Here is a 24,193-nt window from a genome sequence, read left to right as displayed (position 1 = left end):
ATAAGGGGTGGGTTTGTTATTGAAGATGAAAAGGACATGCAAACCAGTGCTTTGCTGAACTACAGCTCCAGTGAATTCTTTTCAGAAACTGCTGCCTAACATTGAATTATCTTTTTCTCTCTCCATTTCATCCCCTCTTTAATCAGGATTTATCACTTTTGATTGCAGCTTAGTGACTAGTATTTCTCTGACAGATTTAAACTCTTGCTTTATATGACTAATTTGTACATAGTGTCTGCTGTTGTCCTTTCCTAAATGACACCAGTTATTTTTTAGCTCCACACGGCAGGAAGGAATAAGTAGTCAGGCTCTTTTGACTTCTACTGCTCTGTTAATTAACTGCAGCTACCAGAAAGAGTTGTGAAAAACACTGGTCAGGCCTCTCCAGGTTCAAAATTTCTTTGCTCTAACTGTGATTTGACATATGATATAGGCGTTCTCCAGCTGAAGGCTTTTCTTTTTTTTTTTTTTCTTCCTAACTGCATGGTTGAAGCCCATGAGCAAGTAAAGACTCCTAATAGTTACTGTACAGTAATTATTGTTGGTTGTGCCTATTCTACCAACTGAAGATGACAGCAGAATAAAGTATTCTGTGTGGTACGTCCAAAAATTTCAGCATGTGTGACATGCCCTTAGGTGGTCTAAGAAATGCACAGAATCTGCAAATGGTGCTGTACAGATCTGCTGACTTTGCAGGAGCAGAGCTTAGAGCAGTGGTGATTTTAGACATATTTCTACGCTGTCTTAATATTGGCATTCACTTCCATTATGGGGGAATTTCTTTGGTGTATGCTTGTGTGTTTTGGTGTGGTTTTGGAAAAAAAAAAAAGAGAGAAAAAAAAAAAGAAAAAAGCACAGATTTAAGGGTAATAGGGGCTTCCATCACCATCCTGTCAGACATTTCCCATAAAAATTTACCCCAGAGCTAATGACAGACTCATTTAGGAGAAGGGTTTCACTTGCACATTTGTATTTCATTTTGAGGTATTTCTGGCTGGTGATGCACTGTGTCAGTACTACCTACCCACCTTGTTCCTCTCCCCGTGATTTTCCTTCTCCACTGTAACGACTAAGGATAGCAGTATGGTTTCATTTGTTCTTTTTCATTTCCTTTCTAGAAATTACCAGTTGAACTGCAGTAATTCATTACGTGAAATCTCCACAAATGTTTATTTTTAGAGCTGACCCCCTCTAAGGCACAAACGTTTGCTCATGCACAATCAAGAAAAAGCAGATGAGGATACACTCGAACCTGCAATGGAAGTACATGTTTATACACTGACATATTGCAATTTAAAGATGCATCGAGAGTAATTTGCAACCCTGGGTCACTCACTAGAACAATTTAGCTGGTGAAAGGCAAGGACCAAGTCTACATTATGAGGCCACAAAGGAAATGCTCCTAACAGTATTGAACATTAAGTCTTCGGCTTCTTATAAAGAAAACAACAACAACAAAAAAAAACTCATTGTGTTGTCTGATTTGGATTCCTAGGAGCATTACAAATGGAGTCAACACTAATTGAAGTAGCAGACATTTCATCGTCTACAGACACCAGCGTCAGAAAAGGAAGGTACATTTGGAAAGAAACCAGCAACTAATCAGGTCTCCCAATTTAGACAGAGCCTTTGAATGAACGCCCAAATGAGAAGACTGAGAATGAACTTTTGGAAGAGACAGCTAAGTTGGCATTAGCATTAATTGCCAAGACTGCTTTCTGAAATTCTTTGACCCACTGAAACATTTCAGTTATGCCTCGAAGTAAAATATCCTGGTCTTCCCCCAAACCACCTGTCATTCTGTCTCCAGGTTTGTTAGCACAAGCAAGGAGAAATCTGTGCTTCATTTCAGCAACACAAATCTCTGCTTGACTGAGGTAGACCCACCAACAGACGCAGGAGCAGAATCTCACAGCTCCTAGAAGATCTGCTCATTATTTACTGATGAACTGTTTATGCAGTTGTGGCACACAAGGGCTTAGTGAAGTACTTATAGCCACTTGAATATCTTTGTAAGTAAAGTAATCAGATGTCATCAGAACGCAAACAAAGGAAATGATGGAAACTCTCACTGGGGATTTTGTCTTACCTTTCCCTTCCTCTCAAACATTAAACAGCTTGAAAAATACTTGACAAGTTCTGATGTGATGCAAAGTTTCTTTCTTCTGGGGATGCCATCAGAAAGATTAAAACTGAAAAGTAACTGTCCAATTTTATCTCTTTTAGATTATTAAAGCTGAGATCTATTTTTGGCTTCAGCTGCTTGTGTGAAAAGATACTTTCAGGAAATTTTCAGTGTGAGCTGCTCTATCTGAAATATTCAATAAGAGACTGCTATTTTTGTTTCTCTCAATCTTTTTCTTCACTTATGACAATGACATAGCTAAATCTAAATGAATTTCCCAGGTATCTCTCCACATTTACAAGCAGACTTCCCTGGCAAGGCAGCCACATGCCTTTTTCCACCATTTTCTCCCAGGTTTTACCATTTTCCCAAACAAATATGGGTGGGCAAACTATTGGTAAGTGTGGCTTAGTAGATCCGAGTCCCACGTGGGATGGGATATTTTGCAAAGTGTCACAGAAGAGGAGTTTCATTCCCAGAGCTCCAGTGTGATCCTTGTTCACCCAGTGTGGGGACAAGGTGGTGGGGGTCCGTTTGGGCAGCCAGGCTCCAGCCCGAAGCAAATTGCTCTGAAGAACTCTCTCAGCACCAAGATGCTGCATCCCTCTCTTGTCTTGCTGCCTCCCAGCCTCACCTCTGTTGCAGCTCACTGCCCTGTCTCCAGCCCATGAGGACAGGGGGTGCACAGTGCCTCATACCCTGCATTTCCCCTCTTCTATGTTCACCAAAACCACAAATAAAAATCACATACCCCCATCAGCCAGTTCAATGATGGTTGCAAAACACTTCAAACCACCTGAGTCTTTGTTCCATGAACGTGAGTCGGACCCTAGACAGGTTGCTCATCAGCAGCCTGCTTGCTGAGGAACATTTCAACTCAAGTTGAAAGTTCAAAAGTTCACCTTCGCATTCAAATCCGTGGCCACAGCAGGGGGGTTGGAACTAGATGATCTTTAAAGTCCCTTCCAACCCAAGCCATTCTATGAATTTCTCATTTCCATTTACGTTTGTCCATCCAGCACTAAAGATTACTAAGTAAGTACACCTGAAATAATATTTAGGAAATCTTTTATACTTTAAGAATTAAAACATCAATTCAATTAAACAATAATATCCAATATATAATTTACCTCCATATCCTTCTTACGAAAAAAGTCTGCTTAATGATATCAACTTAAATATATATACGCACATATATATATGTACATATATATATATATATATATATTCAGCCAGTTAACTTTTACTTAAAGCCAAAATCTTCTTCCATTTGTCTTCTCTGACTTTTACTGGATTTGGCCCGACTGCAAAATATATAGATTATAGAGAAGAAAGTGAAAAGTGTAATTTTCAGTGATGGAGCCAAGGCCTTGGTGACAGACCTCCAGGAATCCTGAGTCTGAAATTCTATGAAGTGTTTGTAAAGAATAGCAAGGATCTTATCCAGAAGAAATTTCTTAAGCTATTATTAGACATTACAATGTAAAAGTGTAATAAGAAGGAAGAAAATATCCTGGCATCTTTCCCCTTTTTTTTTAACTTAGAGTAAATGAAATGCTAATTTCAGAAGATAAAAGTAAAGGATTATTCAAAATCAACTAAAATTAAAATATTCTGATATTTTTAAGTCATGCATTATGTTGATGTACTTTTTCCACCTGAGTGAAAAAGCAGTGAAGTAATGAAAATGAATGAGTGTTTATTCAAAGCTAGAATTTTTCTTTGGCTCTCGTACCTACACACAATTGCATATGAAACTTCACATTAGACTGGCATAATTTAACTACTAGCCTCTCGTTAATGTGCAAGTGGTAACTCCAGTGTTCAGATTCTCTGCAGAGCTATTCAAATGAGGAAAAGCAGGCATTTCTTAATTTCCTTTCTCAGAATCACCTCATTTAAATAGTAAGTAGGGCATGCCCAAAGAGGATGTCCCCAATTACAAAGCATTTTACTTATATCAACAAATTCACACTCAGAAAATGATCCAAGCCTACCAACTTCCAAGTTCCCCCTAAAGTAATTTATAGTAGCAGTTGCAAAGACACACATGCATTAGAGGAGATGGTAGTACAGGTCTTTGAGCTAAATGCACTTAGTTCATCATTCACTGCAACACAAACATTTAATCCACTGAAGGATGGGTTCTTGCTTTACTCTTGCCAGCCATCATTTCCACAGCAGGCACCTTGAATTACTTGCTCATACACAAATATAAAAAAGTGCCAAGCCATCCATCTGATGACATGCATCCTCTGAGCCAGAGGAACTGTTTAAACACTTACTATTGGTAGATATTTATGTGGTTTTACACCCACTTCAGATTTAAGTTTGCTCATTATGATGGTTGGAGCTGGCCTTTAAGATATGTCTTCTTAATACAGGGAATTACATGAAGACAAGCTGCTGCAGAATTTGCCATTATTAAATGGTGGATGAAAAATAAGGCAACACAGAAAAGGGAGCAAGTTGGTGTGCAATCAATTGACTGCCTTTCCAAAGTGCACTTTGTTAATCTTCCAGGAGAATCTTTTGTATTCCTAAGTCCTCTGTGCAGAATTCAGTAAATACCACCAAGGAACTCTACAGCAGTGTCATAACTTACCTTCATAAACACAATCAGCCTCCTCTAGAAGTAGAGAGCTAGTTTATGAGGCGAGAAAGGTGATGTTTTAAATCTGTGCAACACTCCAAATTTACAGCCTAATTGACATGTAGTAATCTATGTTGTGCACATGTTGTGCTAATTTTTCACCAGCCTGTCCCACCTGCACTTTTGAGGGTGCAGCTAAGCCTGGGTTCAAACTAACCTTTAGATCTGAGTGCTTTCTCCTGAAGCAACAATTCCGACCTAGTTCAAACACCCCTTTATTTGACTTTCAAGCCTTAGCTATGTTCTTGCCCCAAAAGAATCCTATTCCTAGAGAAGGTCATAAGAATCTGGCTACCCTGTCCCCCTTCCCATGCATCTTTGGATCGTAAAGCCCGAGCTTTGGTGAGGAGGAACTAGTGTTACATACGTACTGTTGCTCAGGGATCACACTCTAGACTCTCAAAGCAAAAGCCCTGGAAAAATACTTTAAATTCCAGTCATCATGCACTAAAATTTGAAAACACCAGAAGCCTCCATATGCTTTTCAGGGATCAGGGGAAAGTAATCTGAATATCAGGTCCCTTAAGTTCTTTCAAGCAATCAGAGATGAAAATTATGCATTTGCTCTGCAGCATTCCAGTGTGTATTTTGATGCAGGGTAAATTAATTGTCTCTGCTAATTTACTCCAGTTACTTCAAACCTTGTTAATTAGGCTCATCTGTGCTGTATTATGATCCTGTTTCCTTCAGAGTAAGTGTTTCCTTTGCTGGGCTGTTTTGTTGTTTTGTTTTTTTTTAGCTCATTGAGCATATAGATTTGTACAAGATGTTGGGAAATAAATCTAGACATGCATGCATAGGGGAACAAATTCATTAATATCATCGTTAGAGGCAGGATTTACTTCTCTTCCACAGGCACAATCTCACCAAGTGCCTGGAAGGGGCTGCTGCCACCACGGCCACACCAGTGCCACTGCTCTAGTGCACACCTCCCTGCTTTGTGTCCCTTTCTAGAAATGCTGCTGGGTGCATCAATTGCCCTTTCTTCCCTCTCCAGCTGGGGTGAAGGAAGGAGCCCCCATTTCCAGGCCCACAGGAGGGAAGGGGAAGAGCCGAGCATAGGCAGCACAGCCCTGAGCTAGCAAGTGGGAGCTTTCCAGGAGGAGGCTGCAGTGACAGCAGCAACTGGTTTAACTGAGTTGCCTCCCAGACAGCCTGCTCTAACTAGGTACCTAAACCACTTCAGGGCTCCCAGCTTTGCAGGTGCTCTCTGTAGCTGGCAACCAAGCTACTCAGTTTACCACGTGCACTAGCTATGTCAGCAGTTCAGCCATTTGCTACGTTTTCAGCTTGAGTCAGCATACTCCACTTTTACAAGATCCATACACATTAATACAAGAAGAACTTGCAAGCCATGCTTCTGTAATGCACAATAACTCCAAATTTTCAAAAAAAAAAAAAAAAAAAAAAAGCTGTTTTTCCCTCTCCCTTTTGATTGAGGAAGCTGGAAGAAAAAAAAAAAACAACAAACAAACAGCTTAATGAGCCCCCATTTGTTTCTCTTTAGATATTTACCAAGCTCTCCTCACCTGCTAAAGGCAACAAGAAAAACAAGAACGAGGAAAAAAAAAAAAAAAGGCAGCTTTCCAGGTTCCCTATCCAAGTCAGCAGCAGCATCCAAGCATCCCAAGCATCCAGACAGAGAATCAGAGAATAGGGCAACACCCCACAACAGAGATAGCTCACTCTGTGAGACTGACTTCCAACCACCAGCTAAGCAAAATGAAGGCATGCAGGCCATAATTAAGGTGACTGGCTGACTTCTGCTTTAATTGGCACGAGCTGTTAAGCATATCAGCAGATAAATTTTTTGTATGGGTAAAAAGAGGGCTCTCAGAGAAAATGGATGTCTGTCATGCACAAAAGAGTAGAACATAGTCAAGAAGAAATGAGTGAAATGGGAATGACTGAAAAGGGAACGTCCTCTAGCAACTGAAGCTCAGTTACCTATACATGTCAACTTCGCTGTGTGCTGACTCCTCTTCTCCTGGCAAATCTGCATAGGCTTAATTGAGGCCAAACCCATATGGACTCAAGTAATGAAAAACAAAAATGTTTTCTGGGGGATTAGCACGTTGGCTTCCATGTCCTCATGTCAGGAGTCTGCAAGACAAGCTGTGCAGATGACGGTATCTGCCACAGGCAAACCTGGCAAAGCAGCCTCCTTACAGAAAGGGTGCAGCCAGGGAGAAAAAGTAGTGCCAAGTTGAAGAGAGAAGAAGTTCGGGTGACTTTATGCAAAGCACATTCAAGAGTATAACCAAAGGTTTGGGGACTTCCACCAAAAAGACCAGCTTTCTAACACTGTAGAGAGAAGCAAAAGAGGTGCCATGCAAGTATTCGGTGCTTGAGTCCTCTTACACATTCCTTTTGTGCAAAGGCACAAAAATGCATGGGAATGCTGTAGTATATCTAAGCACCAGTTTTATATATATTTGTGCTTTTTTTTTCATGGAAACTTATTACGCTTTGTGTTTGTGCAAAGTTTGAAGTTGCTTCTGCTGCGTTATGCCACCCCTGCATGTCACTTTAAGGCAAAATGAAAAGGAAAGATTTCATCAATGTTACAAGATACTTGTGGGATTGGATCACTGTACACCCAACTCAAATCATTCTGAGAACTATAAACAAGAAGGAAAGTGTGCAGGGATATTCCCTACAATAATACAGAACTATAAACATAAATCATGTATTTCTATCCCAAATAAATACGTAATTTACCATGCAAAATTGCATACAGCTGTGGACCTTTCCAGTAGTTTCCCTTTGGTTATAACTATTTTATAAGACTTAAATTTCATCACAAATTTATCTGAGTGTTATTCTGTGTTGCAGTTGTGGTAAATCTGCTCTGTATTTTGTAGGGAAAATTCTTGTATTGTACAGCTGTTGAAGTAGAGAGGGTACTGTGAGTTATAAAATTATAACTAAATGATTGATTATAAAATTATATAGTAAAATAGATGGATTTATCCTCATTCCATTATTTATTAGGTCAGAAGTTAGTTAGGATCAGTCAGTTAGCTGTTAACACCTGGGAAGTCATGTCCCAGGAGGAAGGGGTAGCTGTGCCATGACTCCCAAGCAGAGAACTAGCAAACTGTCCCAAAAGCCATCTGGGGGACAGGTTATGAGCTGCAGCATCACTAAATTTTTACAGGGAGGTCTCTGCTCAAGGACAGTGTATGACATAATCTGGAATGTGTGGAAGAAACAGCTCATGCTGATCAAGTCTTTGATGATGGGTATGTCAGGAGAAAAATGAAGCAAGACCAAGATCTCTGCAGTCTAGTTTCCTAGGGGCATCATGGTGACCGTGCAGATCAGCCTGGGAGAGGCAGTTTCCCAGCCCCATGTTACTCCTGGCTCCGTGGGGACTGAGTGTTGCACTCCGAACAGCATCGCCGTGCAGAAAGAAGTAGCCCTTTGTTGAACATCTCAAGACTGTATCATTTCTTTCACCTTAAAAATACACCTCTGAAGCTTGTCAGATAATTCATTATCTCCTGCTTCAGTCTTTTGTTTCAGAGGATGATCTGGAGGCATGTGATAATAGCCGTGAAGATTAAAATGATCTGAGGATTTGAGGTCTGAATAGCAGAAGGGAATTGTATTTATATTAGTATCTCCCACCCAAGAGCTAGAGGATCATCTTTGTGGTGCTCTTCTGCAGCTTGTTGTGCATATTTCTTAAAAACAGTGTGGGCTCTCAGTTATTTCAAAGACAGAATTTCCTGAAACACAATGACCTTCTCTTATTTTGCCTTTCTAATGATGCATTGTGTATGTACACGAAGGTTCTTGCTCTTCTCCATAAAGATTCTTCTAAGTATTTCTAGTGGGTGGGTTGCATGCACTGAAATCTCAGCACGAACAGATTACATATCCCATCTTCGTTTGCCTGATTAAGACTTTGGTAGATCCAAGCCCTACTTTAAAGTTATAGAGCCATAACAAGGTTATAGTAACAAACTGGTGCAGAAAATTTATTATATGACAAACAAAACCGAATAGTCTACTGTATCAAATATAGCCCCATTTAAAGAGATTGTAATAAATAGGCAAAGAAAAAAAAAAAAAAAGGAATTAGACTTTACTACTTTTATGCTAAACAAACATGTTTAAATGCTTTAACCAATGAAATGATGGTTAGAAGAGAGAGAGAGAAAGAAAAAAATGGCAGGCATCTTATCCTTTCTTCTTTATGGAGAGCGACAGGTCATTTATCTGGACAGCAAAATTAACAATGCACTTTCTTGGGGCAAGATGCTCCTGAGAAGAGCAGTGCTGACCATTGCTGCTGTCTTTGTTTATGAAGAACTTCAGCTCCTGGTGAAGTCAGCAAGACTCACATTTGTTTATGTATTGAGTTTGTCCTAAGAGTGCCCCCTGGAAAAAAGAATAAGTGACATTCCCATTCAGACCAGGGGGCAGGGTCAGCATTAGGGTGGAACGCATTGCCTCAATACTCTTGTTATGGTGCCATCCCCCTGCTGTCTTGGCTAGATGACTTTCAGGATGCAATTTCTAAGCCAAGTGTCTGTATAGGTGGCTCTATCAACAGGTCATTTGCAGCCCAACAGAGAGATGCTATTGGTGTGTGCATCCTTAAAACCACATAAAAAATGTAAAGAAGAGTCAGAGACAAGCTAGAGGAAGCAAAAGGAAGAAAGATTTAGGAAGACTGAGGCAAAACAACTGCAAAATAAAGAATCATACCCCTTGCAAATGTTTTTAGCCTAACACAAATGCCTTGGGGCACAGTCTCATTCACAATGACAGGGATGCTATGCCGCTGCTGAATGTGTCCCTTCCCATGTCCATTTGTCAGGCAGTGGGTTCAGCCACCACCCAGACCTCAAAAGTCAAATTCTCTACAAGATTGTTTCAGCCCCTAAAACTCACTGTAGTGTCAGAATTTATGGTGGTTCCACATATTTATGATCTCTAGCTCTATGGCAACCCTAGTAAAGTCATTGCACCGATACGTGAATATGTCATTTCATAATTACTCTAATTTTATTTTAGAAAGTAAAGTTCCTCATTATGCACTAATCAGACTTCTAATCACTCAGCCCTCCCTTCTCTCCCCTCCTTAGGGAAGCCATAGAGACTTATCAAATATGCCACCTTTTTTTTTTTAATGTGCTCATAAAAAGTCATCAGATAAGACGCACTCTGGCATCAGAAAAATGATTAAGCTATTTACAGTGAATATATCCACAAATGAAGATACTATTAATTTGATAATATCTATATTAAAAGTTCATTTTTTTTTTTAGAATAATAAAGACTTCTTGATTATTTTAAAATCTAGGCATTATGCACTAAGTGTAAAAGCTTACTTCCCTTACTTACCCTTGCATTACTTCCCTGGCATATAGCTAACAGAAAGCAAACTTCCTGTTTCCTGATGAGCATAAGAACAGCCATGATGGGTTGAATCAAAGGCGTTCTCTTTTTGACACCAAAGAGAGTGGATGGTCCCAAGTGTATCATCCCACTTTTAGTAATCAGGAGCTCAGGAGCTTGGTAAACTGGGAGCTTCATCAAGCTTTATCAGCCACTGATAACTAAAAGAAAAAAAGTACGAACAGTTGCACCAGCCCTGGTCAGCCATCCATATTAACTACAGTTTGTAGACAGCAATAGATGCTTTTGGTGAGGCAACAGATTACTGGTAACATTTGGGTCATCTACCTAAGAGTCAGGAAAATATTTTAATTATATGCACAAGTCCATCTCTCCTAGCTGCTGCAGCAGGTTATCATAATGTTGACTGAAGCATGTGATAGGTGTTGACTGAAGCATGTGATAGGTGCTGCCCTGAGAAGGGATGTCATTCAAAACAAAGCCCCAAATCATTTTTCCTTCCTGACTAATATATGGATGGTTTTCCAGTCTTCTTTTTTTTTTAAAAAAAAAAAGGCAAAACAAACAAAACAACAACAAAAAAAAACCCCTCCATGTTCAAGTTAAAAAAAAAAGTCTCTTCAGATGTTTACAGGAATGAGTCCCCACATTATTGATCATAAGAAATCTCTCCTTGGATTTGCAGTATTTTAGTTTCATTGGATAATCATTAATTGTTCCTGGAGGGTGAAAAGAAATGGAAACATATCTTATTGCTCAGTGATTGTGTCCCAGAGATGTTGTTTCCTGTTGCTTTTAATCTTTTCTTCTTTCTCATCTAAGGAAACCACTAAGTTTCCTATGCTGCTAAGCAAGCTTGTTGTCCTTTCCTTTCCTCTATATTTTTAAAATTATTTTAAAGAAATCTTTTCTAAGACACAGCAGCAGAACAGTACATGTTGTTCTAGATAAGGTTACCAGTGATGTGCCTGATTTACATGATAGCCTTCTAAAATTCTCAGTGCTATTTGTCATCTTATTTCTTTTAATCATAAGAAGTGATCACTATGGACTTCCCTACTATCCTTCCTTAAGGGTCTACCTCAAACAGATGAAGATTTTTCCTCCTTCTTGAACAAAGTTCATATTTCTGGTTTTCAGAGGAGTTCATCTTAAACTTGCCACAAAATTTAATACAGAATATCATAGAATCATAGAATTGTAGAATCATGTAGGTTGGAAAACACCATCAAGAACATCAAGTTCAATACAATTCATCCTATACTTCAGACCAGTGTAATTTCTGGAATACATAGGTTCATAAGTTTGGAGAGGGAAGGTAAGAAGAAACATTTCTTATTACTATTTATGTGATTACAGATTTTCCTATCAAGCATGTTGGGGTGCCCCAGCACTCAGATTTAACATGCAGGCAATTGCCACAGGGATTGTTTTCTGACCTCATCTCAGCTGGGTAAGAAGAGACTGATCTTGGACTTCCTGCTGCTCCACCCTAAGACCATGCAAATTTTGTCTTTGCTGTATGGAATGACAGAGATGGTATGCCTGGATTAAAACAAAGCAAAGTTCTTCAGGGAAAAACAATCACCTCGACTTCCACCACAGACCTTACTCAAGACGGAAAAGGTACTATGCAGTCCCATCAAGGCAGCCTGCAATAGCTTAGGTTAACTTCATCCTCTGATGGTGCAAGGATTGACTTCCAAGCAGGATTTTACAGTACTCTGTAAATATATAATGTAGCAGTGGTTCTCACCCCTCACCATCTTCCATTAAGAATGGGGCTATTTGCGTAACTAATCTGAAAAACATAAGTGTAGGTCACAACACTTCAAGATAGTTAATTCAAGATGCCTTTAGTACTGGGTGATGAAAATGATTGGAGCTGATGTGGAGCACTGATGTGGAGCGCATCTAGCATTTTAACCAGCCAGACATGGAAAGAAGAGTAAGGTTTAGCTCTGGCAGAAAGCAGTGAATCATGGATAATATTTAAGCTTTTCTGGTTAATTATAGAAAGTGTCAAGCAATGTTATATGAGGGAAGAAAGCAAAGGGTAAGAACAATAATTACCATGAAATTCATTGCCCAAAAGTGTCAGACAAAGTAATAACTAGGATTCTTTGTGTTAGGAGAACAGGTAAAATTGTCAACATGAGCAAATACTTTATGAGAGTTCTAAGGTCCAAGTAAAAGTATATTAGACAAATGTAAAACTTTAGTGTTTTGACATAGAAAGGTTGTTATGAACTCTGAGTTTTACTACATCACTTTCAGCCAAGAGGCATACCAAAGCTTAGAACTTTAGAAGTTCAGACCTGCTCATATATACCTGGACAGGCAGCACCATGAAATAAAGCAGAGTATGACAAGGCTGTCTAGGTTGCAGTTATATATGAAGAGCAAATACCAAAGGTAAATCACATTTCACACCTTTAAAGGCTAACTTATGTAAATTAGCCAGTCTGGCACAGGTGCCCAAGGACAAAATCATCCAACCTCTCTTCAGCCTGCTCAGCAGCATTAGCAAGTGGGCTGTAACAATACAGAACAAGTGACTGTACTAAGGGCTTGAAATTTCTTCTCCGAATTGACCCAGAGTTTTCATGAAGACCATGAAAACCATGGTGACAACCAGTTTGCACTCTGGCATACCTGGGACTCAAGCTTTGGTTTGGATCCCCACTCAAAACACAACTCAGGTGCTACCAGAGCTGCTGATTCCCTGAGGTTACCCAGTCCCAAGTAAACCCTCTGCAGATACCCACAGAGGTGATGGACAAGATTTAAAAAAAAAAAAAAAAAAAAAAAAAGAGGTGGGCTTGCTCGTGATGGCAGGGAAAGAGCCTTAAGAGATGGCTTTCATTTGCAGAACAGCAAGAAGAAACTTGCCGGTATTCTTGGGATGGGAGAGGGACTCAATGCTCACAGTTTTGAGACTTACATTTTAAAACACCCTTTCCTCTGATTGCTGTAGTTACCTCCAAAAAGCCAATAGTTGCAGATAATGAACACAATGACCTTCAAAATTAAAAAGAAGACATGTTTTAACAGGTATCAGAAGACTTCCCTTTCACATGACTGTGTTGTTTTCACTTCTGAAAGCATTTTTGACAATGTCTCATAGTCAAGGTTAATAACAAAATGGGAGGTGTGGGAATTGTGAAATGAATGGTAAGATGGCCTAGAAAGTTTAAAACAGAGTTACATGAAACACAGGGAAAAGGCTGAAAAGGCAGACGCATCTTGCATGAATGACAGAAACAATGAAAGAATGAGTAACAAAGGAAAACAGATGCAGTAGAGAACCTGAATTGCTTTGATCATTCAAAGGCTTAAAACTGATAGTGTTTAATGCTGATGGACAGATATGAAATGAGGATGATAAAAAGAATAGGATGCTAAGCAATAACATTCAGCTTCATGAAGAATGAAAACTGAAAAGGGAAGAAAGAGTCAAAATAGTAAAGACAAAACAATCAAGCAAAATTAATACTGTCTGGTACAAACACATGATGAAAATGGACTCTGAAAGGGAAAAGAGAAGGATAGGGAAGACACTAAAAAAACAAACAAAAACAAACAAACAAACAAAAAACCACCATATTTGTAACTTACGTTATCAGGATATTACAGACTATGCCCCAGGGTGAGCAAAACTATTCCTGACTGTGCACCCAGATCATGGCAGTGCAAAGGAATTTGCTTCTCAGCTGTTCCCTGACTAATGCACACCAAGACTTTTATTGCTCTTCTCAACCATACACCAAAGGAGCAGCCTTGGAAACCAGCCTTGGAGATGTAATATTATTGCTGCACTGCATTTGCTTTCACATTATTCCTATACCTGCATGAAATTTGTCACTGATAGTCTCAGATGTTGTCAGATTTATAACAGCAGGGGTTTGTTGGAAATAGGAATTTTCTGAAGGACAAGAATGTCAATTTCCTTTTCCCCAGTTCAAGTGTTACAGAAAGCATGAGAAAATACATACTTTTTTTTCTTCTGAAGAAGGTTTATAAAAAAAGTAAAAACTAAAATTTTGACTGTTTCTTAGTATTCTTGCAAAGAACCATCCTTTCTCTTTGCCCAAATGGAGTCAACTCACATGGTCAGGTTCTCAAAGCATTGCAGTATCTTCTAATGTTAGTTTACAATTTGCTGTTTCCATGAACATTTCTGCCAGTAGACTCATCTCTTTGAATATTCACAGAAAAAAAAAAGGAGTGTAAACAAATGCAAAAATATTCAATTTTTAAAATGCAACCTCAGTCTCAGAAGCTGGAGCCCATCCACGAGCTATGCTCAGCAAGGAATGTTAATGTGCTGCTGAGGGGACATATATTAATGGTATAAAACTGTTACCATGTGTCATACACATGGTATGCGGATGGTGACATCTGCACTCACAACTTGCTGAAAAGTCAGCCTGCCTGAACTGTGTAAGGGTTTACCACTAAAGAAGTATGTATTACAGCTCATAATGCAGTTTTCCATATAATTACAGTGCAAGACTGTCTCTGAATTTGGTCATTAGACTAATTCAAAATCAGATACATCATCATTTCATCGGCCTAAAGTTCGTTGCCAAGATTCAGCTCTGCCAAACCATCAAAATGCATCTTCCTAGAGATGGAGCAGGCATCACTGCTCCTTTTCTGGCCTGATGGGTTAGGCCTATTTTAACGAAGTTCAAAAGAATTAGCTTGTCTTTACCTTTGAGTGTGAACATAAATAGAAATAGAGAACCGGAGCTTAATTGCTGGCCTGATTACTCAGTGGCTGTGCTGCAGCCCTCTGAAGGCTTCTCTCAGCCGAAAGGATTGCGCAGAGCTCAGGCATCCCTGTCTGTGAGGTTCTCTCTGCTCTGAAATTCAGCACTGAGTGCTTAAATTTAGGCTTAGACTCCGTTCACCAAATTTCTGCAGAGGGCAGTTGCAGCCAAGAAGCCTGCCTCAATAACTCCACTGACACTGCATGATTTAAAGAAGTCCAATAGTGTTTTACCTGTTCTTACTCTAATCTGTGCCTTCCAGCAGAAATTGTGGATTAGGATTTAGAGGTCTCTTGCTGCTCACGATCCGTGCATTCTCTTTCAGGTGTGCGACTCAAGCCTGCGTAAAGCAAATTCACTGGAGCCAGACTTACTTTAACAAAGCTTTCTAGTGCTGTTGCTCTGGTCAGAACTTTTTTATTTCACTAAAATTAATCTGAGAAATAAATCAGAAAAAAATGTTTAGATGGAGAAAAAAATTGCTGTTGTTTGGCAATGTAGAGAGTTATTCAATTCCGTAGCTACGAAAAGGGCAGAAGACTAAGTCATTCAATAAGAGAACTGTGCTCCAGTCATGATAGCAGAAATAATATCATAAAATAAACTATCTTTAACTTGAGTTAGGCTTTTCTGGGAAGTGGGATGGTCAGATTCGTATTTGTTTTGAAATTTACTTACCAGTATCTGGCAAAGGTTTATCCCTACACAAAAGCTCTGATATTTAACTTGTTAATTGACATGTTTGTACATTAAGGCAAGCTGTAAATGAACAACATAACAAACTAAACATGATCACTCCAGACATGCCACTACTGCTTCCCAAGAGATGCAATTCATACAGCCCACATACAGGCCCACAACATACAAAAGCTATGAAAAACAAACAAAAAACAAACAAACAAACAAAAAAAACCACCACTGTACTGCTCTGAATTTACTCCCCAGCAAGGAAAAAAAAAATTTAAGTCATTTTTGCATGTTGATTAATTTCAAACCTACTGGTTACCTACCAAAATGCTCAGCTTCTTTTCAGTCTAATAACCATACAGTACCACAAGTACAGAGGGTAAAGAAAACCCTTCTGTAACCTAGCAATAGAACAAAGTGTTTATAGGAAAATTGAGAGAGACTGATAGATTTGTTTAATAAATTTAAAGAATTTTAGGGCAGGGTGCCCCACCAGTAGATTGTTAGAGCTGTACCAGCCCTTGGAAACATCAGATACTCCTGGCACTGCTGTTACAAACTCCCTTGGAGATCATGCATGTTCCCTCGTACTGCTTGCATACCTGCTAACATCACCCTCCAAAGGGTAGATTTTCCTCCCCAGCCTTCATATAAGCAGCTCAGGCCAACTTGCACAATTAAGCAGAAATCCCCCTTCTCACTCTATGGACTCTAGGAGAAAATGGATTGGAGTACTGGTAACTGACAAATTATTTCAATGTCCTGATTTAAGGACTGTTGCTCCCATAAAGAGGGATGGCTTTCTTACTTCAGGTTGCCAAGACTTGGCTTTATAACTAGGAATAAAAATAAGAATAAACTAATATCTGCTATACTGAAATACATACTGAAAAGACAGAATAACAAATGCATTATAATGATTTTTAAGAAAAACAAATTTGCTTCTGTGCTCCAGCATCTCAGCTAGCTTCTGAGGTTAGTTGAATACCCAAAGGAGTGAGTGGGCTGGATAGCTTCTCCTCTTTAACTTAAGATTCCCCTCCTTTTTTCTGTTTCCTTTTCAGTTCACCTGCCTGTTCTTCCTTATGATTTGGCACTGAGAAACCAGGACCTTCAGAGGTTCACAGACAGTTTCTTTCTCCCCACCCCACGTTATTTTCCTTTTGTGTGCCGTTATTGCTACAGACTTCAAGCTGCCTTCTCTGGCTTCTAGCTACGCCAGCACACCATGGTGCAGCTGTATGGATTGCATCTTTTGGGAAGTAGTAGTGGCATGTCTGGAGTGATCATGTTTAGTTTATTATCCTGTTCATTTACAGCCTGCCTTGATGTGCAAACATGTCAAAAAAAAAAAAAAAAAAAAAAAAGAAGGTGAGGCACAGGCCCTACCTTACATCTTACTAAGTTTGGGGGAGTCATGTTGCAAGGAGGTTTTTATGTTCTGATGACCCATTTCTAGGAGAAGTAGCAAAACTGCCTGTTACATTACCTTGCCAGGCATTTCATGCTTATTTTAAAAATGTGGATGATGTTTCCACAAAGAATATCAGCACTGGTCTGAGTTCATGTGTGCAGTTCCCCCAGTGCCACTGTCTGTGCACTGTAACATGCACAGATGTACTGTAACACAGAATTATGAATACAGCAGGTATCTGTCTTGCTGCTGCACATCAGCCCCGTCTGCCACTTGCCCTTACCCAAGTAACTTTCTCCTATCCTTCTCTCCATAATTAGTGATTATATATCACAGACAGGAGACTGTCAGTCTCCTTTATTTGAAACATATGCACATACAGACCTTACACACATATGCCCATCTGAGCATTCAAGTTCAAAAACCTGAGTATAATAAAGCCCTAACCATACATACTTTTCTGAAGCCCCACAATATTTTATTTTAAAGTGTCAGCCTTGTTAGAATTTATCTAAATTTTAAAGTATCTTTTTTGGAATGTTCATTTTTATCATAATTATGGACTCAAAACTGCAATGAGCTTCTCTTAGCTCCAAATCCAAATGGAGGAGTATATGCTTTTTCTACTGCTTCACAAGCAAAAATTGAGTTTCTTCCTGGGGTGGACCAAGGAACTTGGAAAGCACGGTAGGATTTCTGAGGAAACCAGAAAACAAATCCCTGTGAGTCAGGCAGAGCTCCTCCAGGACCTCCTGCAGCCAGCCTGCCAGCCTTTTGGTGTGTGCCGCAACTTTAAAAACTCTCCACTCTGCTGCTTCTGCTGTCATAGCAATGAAACACATTTTCCAGCCATGCAGAATTTCAGAAAATAATGCAGTTAATGTCTTCCACATATCTCAGGAACCACGACCCACTGATGTCATTGGATAACCTCTCACTGACATCAATAAGATCATAGTTTCCTCTTCCACCAGTGACGTAACCTGCTGAATAGCACAGATGCCTTCAGTAACTTTAAAAAGCAAGGAAGTTTCTCCACATCCACTTGCTACTTGCCTCCATTATCCTCAAGGCCACAGGGGTTGAAATCTTGCATATTTACTTTCATTGTAACCTGTGCATTTGCTACCTGGCATAGAAAAAGGTGTGATTCTGTTTGCAAGGCTGTAGCACACTGCATCGTATCTCCATTTGTGAGACTTTTTCTACATAAAGTGCTGACCAGTTTTAGCACATTATCCTGGGATAAAATAACTATAAAAATGTAAATTTAAATTTGCTGCTGCAAAACTCCTGAGTGGACCTTTTTAATGGGATATCTCCAAATTATTATATGCAATTGTTAAAAGTGGCACTTATAGCTGTCTCTATCCTTGGGAAAAGTGAGTGCAAACATAAAGGAAAATTGGCAAGCCACTAAGTGCATTGTCCTTATCTGTCCTTCCGTAGGCTAAGACATTCTGATACATAAAGGAGGTTATAAGATCATTTAATGAGTCAGTTGGAGTTCTCTGCCTCATAGTTATGCACTGGCAGACCACACCAAGTCACTGGCACAATGTAAATACTGCTATAAAGGATCTCTGCAATAAGCCAGACACCACTGTGCCATTAGTGCACCAGCCAAGGTGCAGCTGCTTTCACAAGGAGTCACTGAAAAATATACATCTGTGACATTCCCAATCAAGAAGGGGAGCTCTGAAACAACATCATTTTAGTTTTCAGCTGTAATTTTACCAGTCTTTCAAAATTCATATGTTAAAATAAATCAGGCACAAAAGCAATTGGATAAATGATACTTCAAAGACACACAACTGTAAGACTATCTTTTGAAGGATGATCCTATTAAATGCATTAACTGTACAACTGTTGTTACTGAAATTGGTAGGAACTGCAGCACAGGAGGAATACACAGAGCGGACATGAAGTTGGGGCCCTACAAAGAACTAAGACAAGAAGCAAAACACTTCCCTGAGAGAACACAACCAATCTTTTGTTATTGCTCATAACAAATCATGAGTGACATAAAACAGCTACAATTTTATAGTAGAAATAGATATAAGTCTTTGTCAACAGATGTGCAACCCAAAGCTGTTCTTAGCAAATAAAACTATACTTCAAAAAAACTACAGTTCTCTAAAACACTTTTAAAAACTAAACTGAGGGGACTTTGTATCACCCACAGTATATCAGTAACATAATTCTTCTCTGTAGAAATACTCTAAATGTATCCCTTATGATAAATAAATCTATGACTTACAATATTAGGCCTAGATTTTCAAAAATGTAGTCCTCATCTTCTAATACCTCAAAATAACATGATTTTCAGAGATGTACGTACTTGTAGGTACTCTGTAGAACAGGTTCCTTCAAGACATACTAAATGGACATCCCAAAAGTGACATCTTTTAAAAGTTTAGATACAAGTTTAGGAAGTTCACGAAATGTCCAGACACAAGGACTGAAATCTCCATTTTTTTCACAGAACACTTAACAGTACCAAAAGACAACCACTGAACAACACCACACATTTCTACCAAGCATCCAAAGGTCAGGATGACAACATGACAGAATCAGCTCTAAGGATCAGGAGATCATTTAACCTTCAAAAACTTTTAATTCATGGCTTCTAGCTCCAGTTTCAAGAGGAAAAATACTTAAGTTCTGAGGTTGGAGTTGTTAATAACATGCAATTATTACTTCTTGCATTTAAATCTCTGTTTCCAGCGTAGTTTAATGATCATATTGTGTCAAAAAGTTCCTTCCATAGGAAATAAGTAACAGCATTTACCTGAGTGACTGAATCATATTTTACTTAAATGAATCTTACTGTGTTTAAATTAAATTAAATATATTGAAAAAGAATCAGAACACATATGCATTATTTTGCTTTTCTGGAAAGACTTACAGGTAGTTATTGGCCTTTTAAACTAGGTAATTCAGCTCTTTCTTCATTATTCTCTTGGACTCCAACCTGTCTCCTTCTGAAAGCACAGCTAGTCCTTCAGTGGAATTGAGCTGAACTCTGATTTATGGGTAGGCAGAAAAAAATGCAGCTTTCTAAACATTATTTTAAGCTTCACATTTGTATGAAATAATAGCTTTCTGCTTTTGGAATGCTCACTTCAGACACCAATTTTATTGCATATGATAGATTTTTCTCTAGAAATAGCCCGTATAACTCAGTGATTTTTTTTCTCCCAAATTCTGAGTAGTTTTTATTAATTGGAATATTTTGGGGTATGAGAACATCCATAGTCCACGAGTCCACATCTCTTCAACCTCTTCATCACTTTGTGATTCAACAGGTTAATCTGGAGAGGTCTGCAGTGTCAAACCAACAGCCTGTAATTTTGAAACTGATGGCAAGAGTTCTCTCTCATCATGAGTCAATAGGCTCAGTAGGCTGAAACTGTACACTTTATTATTACAGATATAGAAAAACTTCAAAGCCAAAAGGCTGTTTGGAGCTTATTTCCTCTTAGAAGTAATATTTGACTTTCCTTGAATCCTCACTTAAGATATTTTAGTTAGAATTGCAAAGGTGAAAATCTGACTTTAGGTCTCATTCCCAGTTTAAAGTTTAAGGTACAAAGGACTCACTTCCTTTCATATCTACAATAACTATTTAAGAGTGAAGTCTTACAGAAAAAAATACTGATGACAATCTCTCTTAGAAGTGTTTTATTTCAAGTGTACCCATGCAGTTTGCAGAAAAACTGTTTTTGCTGGGGATATAGTGGACATATTTCTTCCCTTAACTGATTTTATTTGGTCCTGCATTTTCCCATGGAAAATTAATCCTCTGTTTATCCTCAGAAATATCTCTCTCGTAATGTCTCAAAAAAGATCATTTTATCCATGATGCATGTTACCAATGCGCTCACAAAAAGTGGAATAAAAGATCTTCACGTCAAGGCTCATCTGCCGTCAATTCATTAAGCTGCTTTTAGTGACACCCACCTTTCACATTGTCAGAGGTGCGATGACTATGAGTCTCTCAAGGACCGTGCAACGTGGGGACGTGCTACCAAAGCATCATTCATAGAAAACACAAGCAGTGTGCAATGCATGTTGTACCAGGAGAATATTGCAGAAGTGGAAAAGAGTGCTGTTACAGTGAGCAGGCTTATGATCTACACTGACAGTTTTATGGAAGGATTTACCTTCCAGATTGCAGCACATAATTTAACATACTAAACTATTGTCTACAGCACAAGGAAAATGTGTTCTTTTAAGGGAAAGCCACGACAGTACACATACAGATTGATTTATTTCCTGTCAGTTATCACATGTCTTGGGGGGGTCTGTTTCCTCCCCACTGCTTTTCCACAAATAAAACGTTCTGAGCAACTGATGTTTGAGACCAGCATGCCAAACGCAAATACCTCAGATATTTTTCTGCTTTTTCTATGAAAAGCAATATCCGTGTAGCTTTAGAAAACTGCCAGATTATTTTTAAAACCAGACTCCTGACTCACTCCCTCTTCTTACGCTTGAATATACATGATTCAGTGGAAAACATGTTCTGAATATAATTATTCTTGCAGCAAACACACTACATGGGAGTAAGGGATAATCATTGCGTTGAAAAGTTAGGTCAAAAGATCAGTGTCATAAGCCTTTCTTTCCTCACAAACACAGAACAATTTTGTTGCCACTCAGGAAACAGCTGCTGTGCAGCAGTGATCAGTATTTAGCTACATCCTCTTCAGGGCTGTAAACCTCACACCCCTAGCACTGACCAGTACAATATGGGGGTAAAGGAGGGAAACAGCTCTGAAACAGGGGCAATAACGAGCATTTGCTCATTGCTTGGCCGGTGTTTCCCACACTGAGACTCAGCCAGAGGGTGCTTCGGATGAGGCAGCAATACTGGGATGCCTGCAGGTGCTGTGGGGTAGGACACTGCACACCCCCGGCAGCTGGTCTGAATGAAGCCCTGGGGAAGAGCCAGTGGGAGATGGGCAGGGTCAGCTCATGGCCCTGGAAAGGCAGTGTGCCAACCAATTTCACCACCACACCCATTTGTCTTCAAACACCCATTCTTGAGCGGATTTCCGAAGAATGCAGGACGAGAAACCCTGACACAGGTAGATATTGATGCTGTGTCCCTTGAGAAGGTATCTCAATCTCCACTGATTTGGACATGACAATTTTATATGTTTAATTCCACCAACTCTGAGTCCTAATTAGGCATTCATGATTGTCCTGAATTTGTCTCAAAACAAACACCTTTTTCATTGAAGTGATGGTGATGTTGTTTCTAAATGCAACTAATGTATCCTATTATAAAGTTCCCCTGTATCTTATCCCTTCACCAGCCTTCTAGCAGCTTCCTTGCTAAAAATTCTTTTTTCTTTCACATAGGGCTCCAGAGTCAATGGTACATTCACAACATCGACAATTTTTAGTAATATGCAATAAAAATATTGTGTTTAATAGAATAGGATTGTTGCTCAATCCTAACCCTTAGCTTTCACCGTGCAAGCTGCAACAGCTATGTCCAAGTTTCACCAGTGGATTCTGACTCCTACAACTGGAAAGTTTCCGCTTCCCAGATGGCAGATTATTTGGATTGCACTGATTATTAACATAGTCATTTCTCTCTCTGTTACTAATAAACATACAAAATAATGTTGCTGCATTGGAACTTACCTCCCTGACTGCTGTTACCTCCTTCTGTATTGGCGGGGCAGGGGGAGAGGAACATAAATGCAGTTCTTTCTTTAGTTACCTGATTACCTTTTAATTTCAGGTAAGAAGAAGAGAAAACATGACCTTCATCCCCTGCCAAGTCACAAGGTTAGGATTATCTTTGTACCACCTTTTTGCATAACATCTCATAACTATGAGATTTGTTTTTATTCATCTGAGGCCAAGTTTGGTACAAGTACACAAAAAGATAAAGACAAGAGAACTTGAAAAAGGACAAATCAGTCACTCATCCCCATACATCTTTCCATCAGGAAAGCTATTTTTTTGCACTTATTTCTATGTCCTCTTCTTCCAGAAAGGGGAATTTTAAGATTGATATCTTAAAATTATCATCCAAGAATTCATTTGAAACAAGATTGAAAAAACAAAAACAAACACGCTCAACAAGGTGAATAAAACACATCTTCAAAATAACTTTGGCAGCACTCCCTGGATTTAGTTCCCCATATAACAGCACACAAATACCTATTTATCACAGCAGTTCCCACTTATTCATTTGGGAAACAGTTTTACAGCAGTGAACAAGACAGGCCTGAAAAACCCCGTCAAGATTTGCATGGACATTTCCTAACCGTCAGTGTGTACTTCTCCAATAGTTTAACCTGCTATCCTCCTATCCTCACCGGCTTTAGCAAAGCTCTATCAGCTAACATAAGAATCCTCCCAAAGAAGTAAGACCTATAACAGGAAAGAAATTGCACAAAATGGCCAAAAGCTAACTACAAATAAAAAGCCATTTTCTCCCATCTCTCTCTTATTTCTGCTCTGGGAGCACACATGGACATAGTGGTTCCCAAGGGGTAAACTGAGTTCTCAGTATATACAGGAAAATACTCACTTTTGCAATACCTCTCATTTCTAGTAAAAAATAAATATTCATCTCTTACCGAACTGTTATGTACCAGGAGCTCTGGATGAATATCCCTGCGATTATCTTCCCTCATTCCTTGGAAGATGAAAACACCAACCTCCTTTCCTCAAGGATATTTCTTCCAAACCATTCTGTAGTACAGGTGCAGCCTGTCATGAGGTTCATCTGGGCACTGGGATGGTACCAAAACCAGCACCAAAATCATGACAGGAATCCTGGGGAAGAAAGAAGGAGTACTGATTCATGCAGAAGTGCCCTGTCACCAACATGGTTCTCACTGTAGTTTCAAGCTACTGGGACTGGTCTTCTTTTCCTTGGGATGGGTGGGTTTGCCTGCTCCAAGGAGCTTCTCTGGTGACAATAGCTGAGACAGGGTCTTAGTTAAGACTAAGCAAGAAGCAGGAGTAGATGGGAAGCTAAGGGGGAAGCAACTGCATCTCCTCAGTCTAGTCTTGTCACAGGCAAACCACATGTTAAGAGGCAGCCCGGCCTCAGGCTGCATTTGGATGCTGCCTTTCATCCAGATTGCAAACCCTGCCTCCCCAGTGCTCTGTGACTGGCCACCTGCACAAACCAA

General features: G+C 39.4%; 1 protein-coding gene across 1 annotated transcript in view; it reads right to left on the bottom strand.

Moving 5' to 3' along the window:
• Window positions 1-23,650, bottom strand: part of LRRC3B (leucine rich repeat containing 3B) — a 178,969-nt gene extending 155,319 nt beyond the window's left edge. The window contains exon 1 of the mRNA XM_066991922.1: window positions 23,633-23,650. The gene's annotated coding sequence lies outside the window, so the exon portion shown is untranslated. The remainder of the gene's footprint in view (window positions 1-23,632) is intronic.
• Between the last annotated feature and the right edge of the window lie 543 nt (window positions 23,651-24,193).

This window comes from Anser cygnoides, chromosome 2 (assembly GCF_040182565.1).
Source record: "Anser cygnoides isolate HZ-2024a breed goose chromosome 2, Taihu_goose_T2T_genome, whole genome shotgun sequence".
NCBI classification, from domain to species: Eukaryota; Metazoa; Chordata; class Aves; order Anseriformes; family Anatidae; genus Anser; species Anser cygnoides.
Note: the sequence above shows the minus strand (reverse complement) of the source record. Positions and strands in the feature narration are given on the sequence as shown.